The sequence below is a fragment of the Protopterus annectens genome, chromosome 7.part1 (genome assembly GCF_019279795.1).
Source record: "Protopterus annectens isolate FY-2018-M chromosome 7.part1, PAN1.0, whole genome shotgun sequence".
Taxonomy (NCBI): domain Eukaryota; kingdom Metazoa; phylum Chordata; order Ceratodontiformes; family Protopteridae; genus Protopterus; species Protopterus annectens.
In genome coordinates this window covers 235464205-235483913 of record NC_056740.1, presented here as the reverse complement: position 1 = coordinate 235483913, position 19709 = coordinate 235464205, and positions in this window count along the sequence as shown.

Sequence of the window (19709 nt, the reverse complement as noted above, 5' to 3'; positions counted from 1 at the left end):
TGTTAGTGCTGAAAATCCTACCTCTCATATTAACCTCCATGGCTTTACCCAAACCATAACCTCTACAACCAGAATTAACAAACCTAATAAGAAAGAGACTACTTTAGACTGGATTCTCATAAACAAAGTGAAACAATCTTGCAAAGCATGAACCCTGCCAGATGATGTAAGTGATCATTCCTTGACCTACATCACTAGAGAAAAGAAGGATTTTCCAAACCTCCCCATCTTTAGGACAGCACGCTCTAGCAAACACTTTAAGGCAGAATTATTTCAAACTGAGCTTAAAGCATGCAATTGGAATCCATTAAAATCCCTTCCACTTGAAGAGACTGTACAGTATTTTAACACTGCATTCTTATCTATCCTAGATGAGCATGCTCCCAAATGTTCCATTAGAATGAAGTCTAACCCAGCCCCATGGCTTTCAAATGAAACTAGGAATCAAATTCTACTTAGGAACAAAGTCTGGGCTAAATGGAGAACCTATAGAAATAGCTCTGATCATCTACATTTTAGGCATCTTAGAAACAGCATAAAAAAGGCAATACTTACAGATAAAAAAACTACTATTGTAAACTTCAGCAAACTCATCAAAATAATCCCCAACAGTTCTGGTCTTGCATTAATAAGCTCCTTTCCCCAGGCAACTCCCCGCACACCCACCCCACTTGATGCAGATCCAAATACTCCCCATCAAACTGCCAATACCTTTAACTCTTTCTTCACTGACACTATACAATCTCTAGCTAGTCAACTTATCTCAGAAAACTCCAGCATTCCCATCGACTTACCGCACTCTTTCTCTAAATTCAAAATACAACCCATCTCTACTTCTCTCATCTATAAACTTATTCTAAAACTTAAGCCATGTACTCCATCTGCTGACCAACTTCCTTCCCAATTTCTCCAAAAAGCAGCCAAGGTAATTTCTTACCCTATATCTATCCTTATAAATAGGACAATCCAAGAAGGAACCATCCCAGATGTTTGGAAAATCTCCCACTTTATCCCCTTACATAAAGGTGGGAACTCTAATGATTACTCTAACTATCGGCCAATTGCTCTCTTATCACCCTTAGCAAAAATTATGGAAAAATGCATTCACCAACAACTTCTACACCATCTCTCTCAACATAACTGAATAGCAAACTGTCAACATGGCTTTAGACCATCACATAGTACCACTACTGCCCTTCTATCCTTCACAGATACCATCAATAGAAACCGTAATAAAAACCTCCTCTCTTCTGCACTCTTTATTGACCTCTCTAAAGCTTTCGACATGGTTAACCATACCCTCTTAATCAATATTCTTGAATCTCTTTCCTTTGATTCTCTGGCCATTAAATGGTTCAGATCATACCTCAGCAACAGGCAACAAGCAGTCCTCTGGGAAAATCAAGTCTCATCCTTTTTACCTGTTACCATCGGGGTCCCTCAGGGCTCTATTCTTGGACCACTTCTCTTCTCATTATTTATTAATGATCTCAATGTAGCAATTACTCAAGCCACTTGTATTCAATATGCAGATGACTCCACACTAATATGCTCATCAACCTCTCCATCTGAACTATATTCTCTTACTCAATATGTTTTCAACACTGTAGAAACATGGTTTACCAAACATTGTCTCCTTCTTAATGCCAAAAACACAAAACTCCTTCTCTTTACACCCACTACTAGGTCCTCCCCCTTAGACTTCTCAGTCTCTTCAAATAATGGTACTGTTATTCTCCCTGACTCTACGACTAAACTTCTAGGAATAACCATTGACAATAATCTCTTATTTGATTACCATATAAACAACACCATTAAAATAGTAAACAGAAAAATAGGCTCCTTATACAGAATAAAACCTTTTCTAAACTCAGCAGCCAGAGCCAAGATCACTCACTCCCACCTAATCTCAACCCTTCTGTATGCTTCACCTATATTTACCAACCTTAAGAAAACCAACCTTAACAAATTAGCAACTTCCTATAATAACATTGCCAGATTCGCTACTGGCAATCCCTTTAGAACCCATCACTGTTCTAATCTTAGACAACTAGATTGGCTGGAATTCCAAAACCATCTGATAATTCCCCAACTCACAATTGCCCACAAGATATTTTACCAACCCAATAATACCCCTATACTCTCAAAACTCTTAGTCCCATATAATAATCTGAACTCCTTACGTTCTTCTAGCAAACTCCTTGCTAGCTTAACAAAGTCAAATAATACAGCTGGTGACTCTCTGTTTACCAACACAGCAGGAAAAAACTGGAACCTATTACCCACTGAACTAACTCTAATTACATCCTTGCCACTCTTTAAACAAAAACTTAGAAAACACCTCCAAATGCACTGGCTATGCCCTTGTAGTAACCCTGACTAACCATCCTCTTCACCCCTGTTTCTTCCTCTTCTTACCAAACTTCCAAACATTTACATGCTTTGTCTTGTAAATAAGACTGACATTATTTAAACTCCAATCAACTTATTATTTAAATCCTTCTACCTGATATGAACTATTGTACATAACTCTTACTATCTGTTTTAGATGTCTTAAGCAATACTCTGTTCACTGTTACTGTTTCTCAAGTGTTTTTATATCTGTTGTACATAACTCTTACTGTATTATATCTGTTTTAGCTTTCTTAAGCATTATTCTGATTACTGTAACTTTTCACAAGTGTTTTTATATCTAGAATGTAATAACTACCTGTTTCTATTTTGTTTATTAATCCTTATCCTTATTTTACCATGTAACAATATTTTATACTTTTGTATATCTGTGTGGAGCTTTTCTCCCCGGGCCTCTACTGAAAATGGAAATATATCCAACTAGACTAGCCCAGTCAACAAATGTAAAATAAAAAATAAATAAATAATATATATATATATATATATATATATATATATATATATATGTATATATATATATATATATATATATATATATATATATATATATATATATATATATATATATATATATATATATATATATGTGTGTGTGTGTGTGTGTGTGTGTGTGTGTGTGTGTGTGTGTGTGTGTGTGTGTGTGTGCGTGTGTGTATACACAGATATATATCTAGAGATAGGATACAGCACATACGAATGACATATATGACTACAGGCACCGCCAGTGGGGGTGAGGGGGCTCAATTAACATACGTGTTACACGTACCGATATCCCTCCCCCAGCCAAACAGGTGTAACATACAAACAAACACACACAAAAAAGTAAACAAACCATTGCTACCCAAACTACAGGCAGGATACTACCAGTGGGAGAAACATTGTCGACCCGCTAAGTCTAATCTAAAAACAAAGACAGGAACGTCGCTTGCGGGACAACCCAAAAATTTATGGGTATTTGGGTTCCTTCCATTACACAGATGCACAATGGCAGGGCACGTATTTTCTTGGACTACAAGATTGAAAAAGCCTGATGATCCATGGGTTGAGACAATGTATGTGATGGGTCTTGAGAAGTGGAGAGTGAGCAGTGTGTAGTGGTGTGGTTAGACCCGACCTGTAGCCAGAGAAAAGATGATTGCTGCAGAGGAGGAGTGGGGGGGGGTGATGGGTATGAAATTATGGGTCGAGGCATGCCGGTGTTGGATGGAGAAGTTCTAATCGGACCGACTCATGGATGTAAGCAATAGTGTGTATTGGGCAGAGCATTCGCCTAACGAGCAGGCATTCCAGGTTTGAGTCCAACTGCAGCACAGTTTATTTTACATGGCAAAGCACATTATAAGGAATAGTTGTGTTGCAAAACCCACTAAATAACATATGTATGAACTAGAGTACTGCAGGAAATGCATATGTGATGTAGCAGTGTCATAATGAATAAGGCACTAGTAACCAGATGTAAGCACAACTAAGCAGTGGTAAGCATATGTAAGCACTAGTAAGCATGTTTATGTGTGTTTTCATGGGAGTAAGCACTACCTACACAGATTAAGCAATGTGGAAGCTAAGGGAGTATAAGAACCTGTAACCGGAAGTTAGCAGTGCTGAGCTCCTCGCAAATCCATGTACAACTGCTTTAAAGTGCCTTAATCACTCTGTATCTAATGGCCCATGTTCTGCCCAGTCACAAAATAAACAGCCTTTGTAAGGCTTGAACCCAGGACCATGCACACCATACACAAAGTAATGCACCCCTAAGCCATGCCAGATATACATAAATCCGATGTTGTCAGAAACATAACATCCAGCCCAGTCATGCAACAGTACAGAGAATGTATACCTACATCTAGATGTATGTGTGTGTGTAAATATATTAATATCTAAACAGATACAACATATCTATATATGTAGTAATATATATATATATATATATATATATATATATATATATATCCAGGCATATATACATATATATACTTATATATGAACATATCTACATGCAAATGCCGACATCTACACATATATATGTCAACACATATATGTCCACATATATACACAGCAAGTTACATATATGTATGGAGAGATATATCTCCGTAGGTATAGATGGACATAGTTATAAATATGTAAGCAAATATATATACCCATATAGGTATATATGGCCAGACATCTGTAGATAGCAATGGTAGATTAACAGAAACATATATGTCCACATGCACTGTTAATGGGGTGGAGAGACCCCAAAGAATATACGTATTGTACGAATTGGCATACCCCCCCAGCCAAACATGTCCACCCTGCAATACACTACCAAGTGTTGCAGATCCCATAACCATGTCCTGACATGACATGGGCACAAGATGTTAACAGTACTACATCCCAGCTGTATGATATCAGGCTGGTAATGGTAACATGTCATGCAGTACAGTCTGGCTCCCATGAGAGATTTACAATGTGGAGGCTATCAACATCCCCAGTATACATATAAACAGGCACATATATGCAGATACAGATACACACACACACACACACACACACATATATATATATATATATATATATATATATATATATATATATATATATATATATATATATATATATATATATATATATATTTATATTTATATTTACATATATATATATATATATATATATATATATATATATATATAGATATACATGTGACTTCACATTCACACGCAGAGATATGTATAGTCAGATACATATGTAGAAGGTGCACAAAATATGGAACAGCCACTATGCCTACAGTTCACACCTGAACAACTGGACACTGTATGAGCTAACTATACAAATGTCAATCATTGCCTGTGACATATACCCATAGTGGGGTCATAGGGAAAGACACCACACACAGGTTTGCAGGAGTGGAAGACCTTTATTTGTGTACTATTACAGTTCTATATACTATTGTTACTGTACTTGGGATTGTCCTCACAGACATGATGTATGTGGGGGGTCGCATCTGCTTTCCACGTGTGCCATTGGCTACAGACAGACATCCTAAGGACAACATAGTTAAGTACCGTTGCTTGCACGTACAGCCCCTGTCGACTGCAGCAGAGATAATGGCCAATATGTGTGGACATTCTGACACACTCTGTACAGTCCAGAGGTATACATAGAACCCCTTAGTGCAAAACATGTGTACCATGCCTGACAACATGGATGTTAACAGCCATGTAGATGGGTATAACACATAATAACTGGTATACATATGTCACCATAGGTTTTGCATTCACACATGCCTGTCTGGCCTGACACATAATACCCATTGGTACAGGGGTGCCATGGCCACATACTACCCACTAGATATTGACATACATCTGTACAGCATCCCACTGCTCTGTCTGACATACATGACTGTTAAGTGAGGCCCAGCAGCAGTACATCTGGCAAGTATCTGCATATGACATCTCACTGGGAAAGTACACTAAGCTGCTAGGCATGTAACAATGCACTGTGCAGGCTACAGGCAGACTGGCTCAACACCGACCTACATCTCCTATGGGGGAATGCACATGTACCTGCATATATAGCAAGCTGTACAGGCATATCAAAGCACAGGGTAAGGTACACCTGTGTAAAAATGCATAACCACAACCAATAAGAACAGAGCCACAGTCACATATGGCAAGCTAGCATAATATTAGTGTATATGGCCTATCTGTTCAACACCAGCTTCATATGTACCAATCACACACTATCCCTACATATACTTGGCCGATACACAGTGTGGTGTGATAGCTGACTGTGGTATGGGACATATGTGTGTATGTCCCTACAAACATGTAAGCCAATACGGTAACATACACTGGAGCAGCATGTAACATCAGATAGGATGGGACCTAGGACGATGACAACTACCAGTCTGTACACAGGCCAAGGTACATAGGAACAATACACACACTGTCGACATTCACCATATGTACTCAGACCTCAGTACTGCACATGCAACCACAGTATGTCCAGGTTATGTCATCAGTTATAACCCCCACTGTAATTACATGTGTAGCAGTCTGATATCTTACTGGCTTATCAGATATGATGACACTACTTATGCTGTACAGCACATATCCACCTCTACATGCACAACATATGTGTAAAGGTTGACAGAGTTGGGGCTGGAATACACAGGGCCAATAGTGACATGATGCTGTGATAACCTCATACATTCAGTGTTGTAACAGGGTTTGTTGCAACATATGTCCTATGAGGGATATGAAGTCTGTAACTGTCACGGCTTTCGCCATCTACAGACTGCAATCCTCACAGTACTTTCTGCAGTCCACAGATAGATGTTCCATGGGTAGCACATGACACCAAAGGCACAACACACCGCCCAGTCTGCAGATGACCCTGCAGATGGGGATTCCTCATAAACATAGAACTGACATGGCAGGTATTGAGACATGGGACAGCCATATCCGCACACACACTGTTAAACCAGCATAACTCCAAATGCAGTATAGCAGCACTTACAGTCTGTAGTCAGGTCAGGCACATCCCCCTCCTGTGTGTTGGCCTGTTTCCACAGTGTATGGTGTCAGAGGTAAATCCCCACCCCCTCTGAGATGCTATTTGCCAAACAACATAATGAGTTCCTGCTTACAGTGAATGAAAAGGACCAACACAAACATGATGTTCCTAGAAACACAAAACCAAAACTCCAACTAATAAAATGATATATGTAATGTGCCCAAAAACACCACAGAAATAGAACACACTTTTTATTCAAGAAGTCTACGGACGAAAGCGGAAATAAAAAAGTGTGTTACGCTATTTCTTGTGGTGTTTTTGGGCACATTAGAGTTCATATCAGCTGTGTTTTGCCGTTTCTACCATGATGTTCCTAGATATTGGAGTGTGTTTCCATGCAATTGGCTATGGGAATGTTACCACAGCTGTTCCACATACAATCAGCTAGGGGAGGGCTGCAATTCATGCAGAGGTCATCAGCTGATCATGAGCATTACCTAAGATACACATGCTGCTGCCTAAGAAAAGCAGATATAGGTCTCCACAGCCACCGGTGAGGGAGGCAGACAGAGGCATGAGCAAGTCAGGGAGGAGTGGGAGAGTTAGAACTAAGCATGTTTGTGTCACACACCTACCAGCATACGGTATCAAACCCCTACTAATGACTATGTAGTACTATTACAGTCCTATGCAGTTGTTGGATGCACCACATAGGTTACCTGTTGTAGAGTCCGCAGAACATTTTTGTGATGGTAAGTGACATCTGCAACAGGGATATGGTAGCTATACGGTAGGTGATGTACACGTGCCTGTCCGCATGAACAGGTGCCAGTGTTAACACAGCCACACTCTCACAGGGACGCACACACATTGACACACTTGGCAGGTCCAGGGATACAGCTCATCACCAGAGAGATTGTCACAACACAATACTGTGCAGGTATCACATACACCACATGGGTCATACGGAGGTTATATGGGCAAAGGGTATGTAGAGGTGTCTGTCATCAGACAGCATGCTTTAGTATGCCACTGGGGGTTGTAGTGGGTGTGGATGTGATCATACGCATCATACAACACACACACAAACACACAAGGTGCCAGTACTGACATGCATGGGTGTAATTCTGCATGGGTATGTGGTGGTCGACTGTGCCAGATGGCTATACAAGGCTAGGTGATGGGTATACCTTGGCATCAGGTCACATGACAATGGTCTGCATTGTGGCTCAGGACTGTGGTTTCTGCATTTGTCCACACAGGTGGATACTGTATCCACCATCCAGTCACTTGGGTGGCTATTGCGTGTGGCCAATGCTGTGCATTGCTTGCCATGTATGTGTTCTCTAGTCTATGACACGGACAGTGTCTGTGATGTGCACACCTCCCACATGCATGTACAGTGACATGTGGAACTATACCTGGGTTATCAGGCCCATGTTATGTACACAGATTATCATCAGATGTGCCAGTCTTGGCCACCTGTGGCAGGAACTGGTAATGGACAGCAGATTAACCCTGCACCTACATTGATAGCATGCTACCAGCATTCCCTGCTGTCAGTAGCATCTGTCCATACAGGGCATGTTTTCAGGCATGGTATGTCCTTTGTGGGTCACATGTGATGGCACCACAGGTGTTGCAGGTGTCCACTGGGGAACATGGGGAAGGCGCACTGTCTGCATGTATGTGCCTATTCCATGGATGGACAGGGTGCCATGCCCTCTGTAGGCCACTGCAATCACTCCAGAGTTACTATCAGTCATCAATATGCAGCGGACTATACACATATTGGCTGTTGCCTTGGCATGTGTGTGTGTATGTATATGACATGGGTTGAGAGTGTGTTCGGGGTAATACTGGGGTTGTTAACTGTAATTGCCTGGCCATGATGTCACATGTATGGGTATGGATTTGCACCCCAGCCTCTCTGCTATTTCACATCTGTTATCCTTGTACAGTGGGCATTGTGATATAGGGCCACCATAAAAGACATTTGCAAAACCCACCCCACAATGGGCCCAGGTGAAACACACACACACACACACACACACACACACGCACACACTCACCCACACACACACTCACACACACACACACGTCTGGGAGTTGAACCCCTACCTACCTAATTTACTACACTACAGCACTACGCAGTTACAGTATGTACTATGGGATTACTGGAGTACCACTTCCCCAAAGGTGTATTTCACATTGGATGACATCAGCAGGACTGCTTAAGTAGGCCATTGGACATGTACTGAGTGTGACTAGCCTAAAATGCATTGCTCCCCACACAGACTGTGGAACACACACAAAACATCTGACATGCGTGGGTACAGAACCCCTAACAGAGGTCTATATCACACTACAGCAGTATGCACTTACAGGACACACTACGGAGATTACTGGTCTATGTCTTCCCAGAGGTGTATTTCTAGGTGGATGACATCAGCAGCCTTCCAAAGATGAGCATTTGAATTGTAGGGAATGTGACTACCCTAAAAAGCATTGCTCCCTACACAGACACACACACAATTGCCATGTCTGGGAATTAAACTCCTACCTATTATATCACACTATGGCAGAACACAATTATGGGACACACCACATAGATTAGTGGGATACAACCTTTCCAGGGATATATTTCTAGGTGGATGACATCAGTAACCTTACCAAAGTAGAGCATTGCAATTGTATGGAGTGTGACTACCCTAAAAACCGTTGCTCTCTACACAGACACAAAAACACTTGCCATGTCTGGGAGTAGAACAACTACCTAACTAATTTATTACACTACAGCAGTACACAGTTACAGGACACGCTACGGAGATTACTGGGCTGCATTCTTCCCAGAGGTGTATTTCTAGGTGGATGACATCAGCAGCTTTGCCAAAGCAGAGCATACAAATTGTATGGGGTGTGACTACCCTAAGAAGCATTGCTCTCTACACAGACAGGGTCAGACAGACACACACTTGCCATATCTGGGAGTAGAACAGCTATTTACCTAATTGATCACACTACAGCAGTATGCAGTTACAGGATGCACTACAGTGATTATTGGGCTGCATCCTTCCCAGAGGTGTATTTCTAGGTGGATGACATCAGCAGCTTTTCCAAAGGAGAGCATTGCAATTGTATGGAGTGTGACTACCCTAAAAAGCATTGTTCTCTACAAAGACAGGGTCAGACAGACACACACACACACACACACACACACACACACACACACACACACACACACACACACACACACACTTGCCATGTCTGGGAGTAGAACAGCTACCTGTGTAATTTATCACACTACACCAGTACGCAGTTACAGGACACGTTGCAGAGATTATTGGGCTACATCCTTCCCAGAGGTGTATGTTTAGGTGGAAGACATCAGCAGCTTTGCCAAAGTAGTGCATTTAAATTGTAGGGGGTGTGACTACCCTAAAAAGCATTGCTGTCTATACACACACAAATGCCATGTCTGTGAATTGAACTCCTACCTTACTATTTTATCACACTACAGCAATACACAGTTATGAGATGTGCCATGGAGATTACTAGAATGCACCCTTTCCAGGGATATATTTCTAGGTGGATGACATCAGCAGCCTTACCAAAGTAGAGGTTTATAATTGTAGGGAGTTTTATCACCCTAAAAAGCATTGCCCTCTACTCAGACAGACACACATGCATACACGTGCCAAGGCTGGGGTTACAAATCCTACCAAACTAGTTTAATATACTACAGCAGTATGCAGTTATGGGACACGTCACAGAGATTACTGGGATGCAACTCTCCCAAAGGTGTATTTCACAGTAGATGACCTCAGCAGGCTTGTCATACTGGGGCTCTGGAGAGGGCAGTTTGTGTGCATGGGCCATAACCCATTCATCTAGGGGTTGACATGCCACATGCAGGAACAACATGGGTCATATTCCACAGGTACGTGTATACAGCTGCTAGATGACTACTTCCTTGAACAGTCATGTTGCACAGCTGGCACATGCACCACATACTCTGTAATGCTGACAGATAACGGTGGCTAGTATATGCATTGTGTGACATCAGACCCTCATGTGATTGTGACCCTTTGGCTGTGTGCTGGGTGGGAGAGCCCTGGATGGCTCCTGGTCACAGTCACCCTCTTCCACACATCTATGTATGTCTACCTTTGGCTTATTATACTGTGTTGTCCTTACATATATGCCTGTATTCCTATCCACTGTGTGTGCAAAGCATGTGTGGTGCATATGGAGGAGTGTCTGCACTAACATCTGCGGCTGCCAGATATGTCTGGTCCACTGGTGTTTGCAGACATGGCCTTCATGTGTGTGAGCATGCCCAGTATGATCTTTTAGTATGTTGCTGACTGATATTGCCTTCATTACTCTAAATGTGTGGGAATGACCAGTATGGCCGTCTGTACTGCATGTGTGGATCAGGTCCAGGTAGTTTGTACTGCAGTGCTGACCTTTGTGTTGTACATCTACAGGTAGCATGATGTCTCTGTAGGGTATCTGTCGATTATTTGGCATGGACTGTTACTACATTCCTGCATAGGATGGGGGGCACACCTGACTATTTCTACATTTCTACACAGGACTGGGGGGCACACCTGGCTGTTACTATATTTCTATGTAGGATGGGGGGCACACCTGACTATTTCTACATTTCAACACAGGATTGGGGGGCACACCTGACTGTTACTATATTTCTACGTAGGATGGCGCTGCACACCTGACTATTTCTACATTTCTACACAGGATTGGGGGGCACACCTGACTGTTACTATATTTCTATGTAGGATGGGGGGACACACCAGAAACTTGTACACATTGGCTAGGAATGTACTGGTATGTCGGGTACTCCATTTCAGTCTGTAGTCTTCCCTATCATGCTGGCTAGAGGCATACCAGTGTACTACAGATCTTAGCTTTTACTTACCTATATATTAGTTACTGACTTCCTAGCCTTCAGAACTGACATCCCACTGCCTGACCTGCTGTAGTCTGTACGTGTATGCCTGGGGGGGGAAGGTTACCCATAGGCCTCATTCTGAGGCCTTAGCACAGCTTTTGTTTGGGTTTGTCTACACCTGTCCTGCTGGCTGTGACTGTTATTGGGTAAGTGATCCCCCCCCCCACTGACTGGCATGTGTGAGTCACCTTGTGGGTGTCCCAGTATTGAGGGTGATGCTGCAGGGCTGCCTATGTCAGATGCACATAGTACACTCCCTACACATGGTTTGGCACAGGTAGTGTAATGTTTGGCATCTCTTTTACTGTATGTGAGAGTCAGAGAGAGGTGTTATTCTCTGGGTCCCTCCCATGTCAGTGTATGTGTTATTCATTGCCTCTTTGCCAAGGCCAGGGCATACTGGGCATGCCTCCTTCTGCCTACTGGGGCAGGCTCAGGTTGTTCCTCCTCCTCCTCCGAGTCACTCTGTGCCTGTGCAGGCCTTGGCATTGGTGGGGGTCTATGTGGCCCTGCCCTGTGCTGTTCCTGCTGCAGCTGTTTCCACAGGATCATATTGTGTAGCATGGCATATACAAGGACAATTTGAGTACATGTAGCTGGTGAGTACTGCAAGGTTCCACCGGATGTGTCCAGTCACCGGAATCCTGACTTGAGCATCCCAAACACATGCTCTACTATGATTCTTGTTTGCGCCTGTGTGCCTCATTATGGAGTTCTTGTTTGGGTGTGTGCACATTTCTGATGGGTGTCATCAGCCATGGCGTCAGTGCGTATCCAGCATTCCCCACTAGGTGACCGTGTGGGATGTCCCCATTGGCAAATCTCTGGTACAGCTGCGTCAGATGCCAGATGTAGGAATCGTGATAGCTTCCAGGGCAGCCAGCACACACATTCATTATTTTGCCGTGGGCATCACACATGACCTGGCAGTTGATGGAGGGGAAGCCCTTGCGGTTGATGTAGACCATACCCCGCTCTCTGGGTGGTGATTTGATGCATATGTGCATGCAGTCTATTGTACTCCCTACCTCGGGATAATCTGCTATTTGGTAGAAGAGACGCATATTGCTGGTCAATGCCTCATGGGTGTTGGGGAAATATACATGCTCACCCACATGTGCTAACATGGCATCCAGGAACTGGTGGAGTACCCTGGATGCTTTTGCCTGTGAAATCCCCATCATATCCCCAGTTGGCCTTTGGAGGCTACCTGTAGCTAGTATTCTTAGGCCTACACATACCTTGGTATCCACTGGGATGGGTTCCCCTCTCTTAGTTCTGTGTGTCAGGTGTGGCCGGCACAGCTCAAAAATTTGCTATAGGAGGTTCCTGTCCACCCTATAGTGCTCCACTATCTCCAGCTCATGTAGCCCCTGGTAGGTTACCCTGGGTCTGTACACTCTTCTCCATCTCCTCACTGTGTGTTGGTTGGCAGCATTCACATCCTCACTACCCTCAGCCTCTTCCACATGTTGTTGTATGATAGCTATTGCAGCCCCTATCATTTTGCTGTTTTGAGTGTTAAAAGTTCCCTGCTTGTTTACACTGGTGGTGTAGGTTGGAGGAAAACCAGAGGGGAAGGTGTTTTGCTTAGTTTATAGTAGTGCTCTGGGCTGGGCTGGTCTGCTGACTGTGTAATTGGCTGATTCCGATACATTTCACCTGCCAGCTAAGCTAGTTATCCTTGATTACCTTCCTACTGCTGTTTTCCCTTCCCATTGCCTTCCTGTTTAAGCCCGTGTATACATTACGCAAACAGAGAGCTCAGATGTGCACAGTGCTGATTTTTCCAGGTTTCACCTCTTTTTCTTCCTGTAAATCCCGGTGCACGATACGCACACCCGCTTAGGCTTTGTAAAGAGTGCTATGCAGGTTTAGACACATCCCCTAGCTAAGCTCTGCTAAGCTAGGAGCAGACCCAGGCCACATGGCTTCACTCTGCTTACAGTATGCCTGAAACAGCCCCCATGATGTCATCTAACTCCTAGGCTTGCACCAGACTACTCTTACACTGTTGGGACCTGCTTCACATGCTGGGGTAAACTGGGATTCACTATCCTTCCCATCATTTGCATAGGATTGCCTGCTAATGCATAGCTACATGTCTCACACTGAGCCTCCCCCCCCTTAGCAACCACTACTCACTGGCCATCTTGTCTTCTGCCTGCCATTGACTTGCATGGCAGAATACTGATTTTAGTAAGAATGCTTAATTTAGGTTCATTTTATTTTCCCCCCAGTCACATTTGTGCGCTGCTGCCCTATGCTTAAACAGCCATGTTCGGCTACAAAATAATAAAAGTTAATTTTTGTATTTATTTTTATGTTGGCAATGCCAATGGCCTTATACTTGGCCATTGGCATGCTTACTACATGATATACAGCCTTTTATTTGGAGCTGTCGTAGCTCCATTTTGGATTTTGCAGAAATGTACTCGGTTACTAACCGAGTACATTTCTGTAGTTAGCACTAGTCTTGCAGGGACTGTTGCAAGATTCCTGAATTGCAAAATCACCTCATTTACATAGATTTCTCCTGCAAATGGGATTCATTTTTTGCAAACCAGGGCTTAATCTGTGCAGGAGTAGTGCAGGTGCGCTCGTGCACGCCCCTACAGGCTGTTCCTGGATCGCATGGCAGACATATTGCCTACTTATGCTCCTGCACCGATCTTGCACTCCGTGCAAGCATTTGAGAATCCGGGGGCCTGTATTTACCTCTCTGCAGTTCACATAATAGAACCAAATGTAGGCAGATTAAATAGATTAGATAACTAAATACTAGCTGATTAGGGTTAGTTGTTTGCTATCTGCAGTTCACATATTTTTCCTAATTTTCAGTACTTGCTATTTTATCCACTGTCTATCAAGTTACTTCTGGCAAATTTTAATATGTGCATCATTTTCTTTGTTGAATACTATCAAATGCACCTTAGAGCAATATCCATGATCATGCTGCCATGAGTTCTGTACTGTACAGCACTGTAGCCTACTTTTGCTCAGTATCTGATACCGACTGTGGGTGTATGAAACAGTGTAAAGTAATTCTGTTCTGTATTTTATGTTAATTGTGCTTTTTGATATTTTGTGCATGGTCTGTTACTAAACTTATTATTATTTATGCACTGTGCCTCTTTTTATCTGCACCTCTGCACCCAGCTCGTGTCTGAAAAGGATCTTTGCGCCAGCCCATTCACCCAGTTAACAAAGTTTTAAATAAATATATAAATAAAATGTCCAACAGGTCAGATATAATAAAGTAATAACAGTGACTGGCAAAACTGATACAGAGAGATCAAGCACTAAATACATTTTTTATGACATGGAAGTGTTATTAGTCTTCAGTAAAGTTGTGGGGTTCTGGGTCATCTTTTATGACCTGTTCCCCACAGCGAAGTATAACCCAAAGAATTTTAATTTTCCGAGCAGTATATCAAGTACAATCAGGAGTCTGGTCCTGGAAAAGAACATTAAACACATTAATTTGTGGGAGTACTTCAATTTTAGAAACTGTTATATCTGCCAGGTTAGGTTACAGCTTACTGGAAATAAGGCCTTAGGTGCAAAAAATTATAAGGATAGTTAGTCCAAAATGACAAAAAATACACTGAACCCACAGACATTGCCAACATCCTGGCGGACAGGTACAGTGCAAATTTCTCCCCCCCTTCCCCACCCAAAGGAGCAATTATCTATCCCAGCAGAGAGTCATCTCCCTGTCATTACAGATGCTCAGGTAGGAGCCGCCCTCTCCAAAGCAAAAGACACAGCATCAATGGGACCGGACAATGTCCCGGGCTGCGTCCTACAGGAGCTCCAAGAGGAGCTAAAACCTCATATTAGGCTACTGTTCAATCTCAGCCTTTCTACAGGTTATGTACCCAAGGAATGGTGTACAGCAACAGTGGTCCCACTCCACAAAGGTGGAGCCTCAACGGACCCTGGGAACTATCGCCCCATAAGCCTGACTAGCCTAGTCTGCAAGGCCATGGAACGGATCATCATGGGACTCATAAACAAAGACATTGGGGAACTAAAGATGCTAGATCCTACACAATTTGGCTTTGTTAAAGGCAAATCCTGCCTCCTGAACCTGGTAGACTTCTTCAAAACAGTCACCAAGGCCATAGATGAAGGGAAGGTAGTCCACACTGCCTACCTGGACCTCGCAAAAGCCATTGACACCATACCCCACTCTGGCATCATAGATAAGCTCTCCAGCCTAAATATCAACCCCTATGTCATAAGATGGGTTGCAAACTGGCTCAAGGACAGAACCCACATGGTCAGAACTGCAGGAGCTATGTCAGACTCTAAACCTGTTACAAGTGGCGTCCCACAAGGCTCAGTCCTGGGACCGCTCTTGTTCGGTATATATTTTTCAGAGGTACAGGCCAACATGAAAGGACTATGGCTGACCAAGTTTGCAGACGACTGCAAACTGGGTGCCATAATTGACTCTCCAGCTGACACAGGCATCCTCCAAAAGGGTCTCACAGAGACAGACAACTGGTGCCAAAGCCACAGCCTGAAACTAAATACCAAGAAGTGTATAGTCATACCCTTTGAGAAAAACAAAGTGCCCACAAGCTACCATATAGGTGGAAATCCATTAAGTATGGAGGAAGTAATTAGGGACCTGGGAACCCAGGTTGATAGTAATCTCTCCTTTGACAACCACATTGCCAAAGTGGTTAGAAAGACCTTCTATATAGCCCACCTCATCATGAAAGGGTTCACATCTAGATCCAAGGAGGTCATTGTGCCCCTTTACTCATCCCTCATCAGGCCCATAATTGAATACAATGCCCCGTTTGGGATGTACCTTACCCATCACCTGCAGCAACTGGAGAGACCACAAAAGTACCTCACCAAGAGGATCAAGGGTCTCAAACAGATGACCTATGCTGCTGGGTTAAAAAAACTCCAGCTCTACTCAGTTGCATACTGCCTACTTAGCGGCGATCTGTGCCTGACTTATAAAGCCATGTCCAACCCAGAATTAATGGACATGCCCCACCTCAAAAAATCCAAATCCACTAGAGCTACACACTCAAGTGATTTGAATCTCAACACAGAAATTAATAGGACATGCTGGAGAGATAGATTCTTGACCCAGAGGCTCCCAGTACTCTGGAATAGAATCCCAGTCCATATCAGGCAGAGCCCCTCACTGACTCTCTTCAAGAGAAATCTTGACGAGTGGATGGGAGATCATAAGTTCACTCCGGGGATCACTTCTGTGTCACTGCTAGACAGAGGCTCAATAAAGTAACCAAAAATAGGGCACAGGAAAACCCATTTGTTAAGGGGTGGCATAAGCCAAATACACTCTGGCTAGGCTGATAAATGCCCTAGGGCATATAGCCTAGTATCAACCTATGAACCTATGAACCTATGTTCTGGGCTGGGCTGCTGCCTGTCTAATTGACTGATTCTGATACATTTCACCTGCCAGCTATGCTAGTTCTCCTAGATTACCTTCCTAATGCTGTTTTCCCTTCCCATTGCCTTCCTGTTTAAGCCCGGGGGTGTGCCACGCAAACATAGTGCTCAAATGTGCACAGAGCTGCTATTTCCTGGTTTACTTTTTTTTTCCTTTAAAACCTGGTGAGCGGCACGCACACCCACTTAGCAATGTAAAGAGTGCTAGGCAGCCTCAAACACACCCCCTTTCTTAGCTCTGCTAAGCTAAGGGCAAACCCAAGCCACAGGGCTCCAATCCGCTTACAGTATGCTTGACACACACCCCTATGATGTCAGCTAACTCCTACGCTTGCACCAAGCTATTCCTGCACTTACACTGTTGGGTGCTGACTAGCATTGAGTGGAAATCTGGGATTCAGGATCATTCCCTCATTTGCATAGGATTGCATAGTTACAGGTCTCACACTGAGCCCCCCCCCCCCCCCTTAGCAACCACTATTCACTGGCCATGTTGTCTTCGGCCTGCCATTGAGTATAATGACAAAAATAGTGATTTTGGTTAAAATGCTTATTTCAGGTTAATTGTTTTTATTTTTCACCCGATTCCATTTGCTGAAATCAGCTAAAAAAAATAAAAGTTATTTATTTATTTTTTTAAACTGTTTTCCATGCCAATGGACATATATTTGGCCACTGACATACTTTACATGTTATATACACCCTTTATTTGGAGCTGTCATGGCTCTGTTTTGTAGTTTGTAGAAATGTACTCGGCTACTAACCGAGCACATTTCTACAGATTACACCAGTCCTGCACGGCTGGCTGCCAGCTTCCTGGATTGCAAATTCACCTCATTTGCATGGTTTTCACCTGCAAATGGGGTAATTTGCATACAGGAGCTGCGTCTGTGCAGGAATAGTGCAGGGGCGCTTGTGCACGTCCCTACAGCTTATTCCTGGATTGCACGTAGGACGTATTGCCTCCAGGAGCTTCTGCACTGTTCCTGCAGACCGTGCAGGGCTTGCTGAATCCAGGGGATGGTGATTAGCACTCAAATGAAAATGTAAGGTTCATCTTCAATCATGATTTGTCAAACTATTAAATATATAACTATGTATTTTAATTAAATGAAGGAGAAAACCTATTTCATGAGTGCTTGGAAAAGATAATCTACTGAACTGTTTAATTTCTGAAGAACACAGTGAGATATTTTCAATGGTGAAAGGACAGAATTAAAGAAGAAAATATCAGGTTACGTACCACAAAGTTACATTTTCCATGAAAATGTAACTATAACATATAGATACAAGCAAATAGTACAAAAAAATAAAAATTTCTGATATATGCATGAGAGTTTACACTGAGCTGCTTCAGCTGTGTCTGAAATGTGATGGTTGAAACACAGATTTAGCTTAGCTAAGTGGCTATTAAAGTATGATATATTTGCAAAAAGATTTTAATTAAATAAGGGAATGTTTCCCAGATATACAGGCTTGTACTAAAGATTGGTGTTCTGACTTAAGAGTAAGACTTCATTTTTCCCTTTATAGCTATAGGCTCTTAATTCAAATTTGCTTAGACTTGGTAGTCTTTTTGCAGCTTGTGCCTTCTAATAGTGAGTTGAGCATGGTAAGCTTGTCATGTCAGTGAACTATACTAATCATTCCAACTATGCTTTATTGGGCTGGACAGGCTAGACTCTTAGTTGTTATGGAATAAATGTGAACAAATGGATGAAAACTGTCCTTCTTATCCACTGCTAGTAACATCCGGGTGAAGCAAGGACAGGATTCAGACTACTGAAGTGTGTTAAGTTATAACATGACAAGGTTGTGTGGAAAGCTATGAAGTGCATGACTTGGCCTCTGTTCATTATGACATTGCACTCTACACTGTGTTATAAAGAACATCCAGAAAAGGGATTTGAACACTGGAATAAACAGTGTAGATGCAATCTCTGCATAGGCAGAGGTAGCTTGCACAACAAAGGGAGAAGCAATCTGGGCGGGTTGGTAGAGATTTCAGCAGTGCAATTGCTGAGTATAATGTAATGTACATAGTTACCTTTTGCCGACTGAGGATTGCTTGGGAGACAGGCTACAGAGCCCCATATTTATGAACAGGGAGATAAGATAAGCAGTAAAAAAATAGACACTTAGAGAAGATTATAGACGATAGTGTGTATCAGGGAGTGGTTCATAGGTTCATAGGTTTATACTAGGCTATCTGCCCTAAGGCATTTATAAGCCTAGCCCAAAGTTTTGTGGCTTATGCCACCCCTTATGTTAAAAAATACTGTGCCCATTTGTTTGTTGTGCCTCTGTCCAGCAGTGACACAGAGATGATTCCCGGGGTAAACCTATGATCTCCCATCCACCGGTCAAGATTTCTCTTGAACAG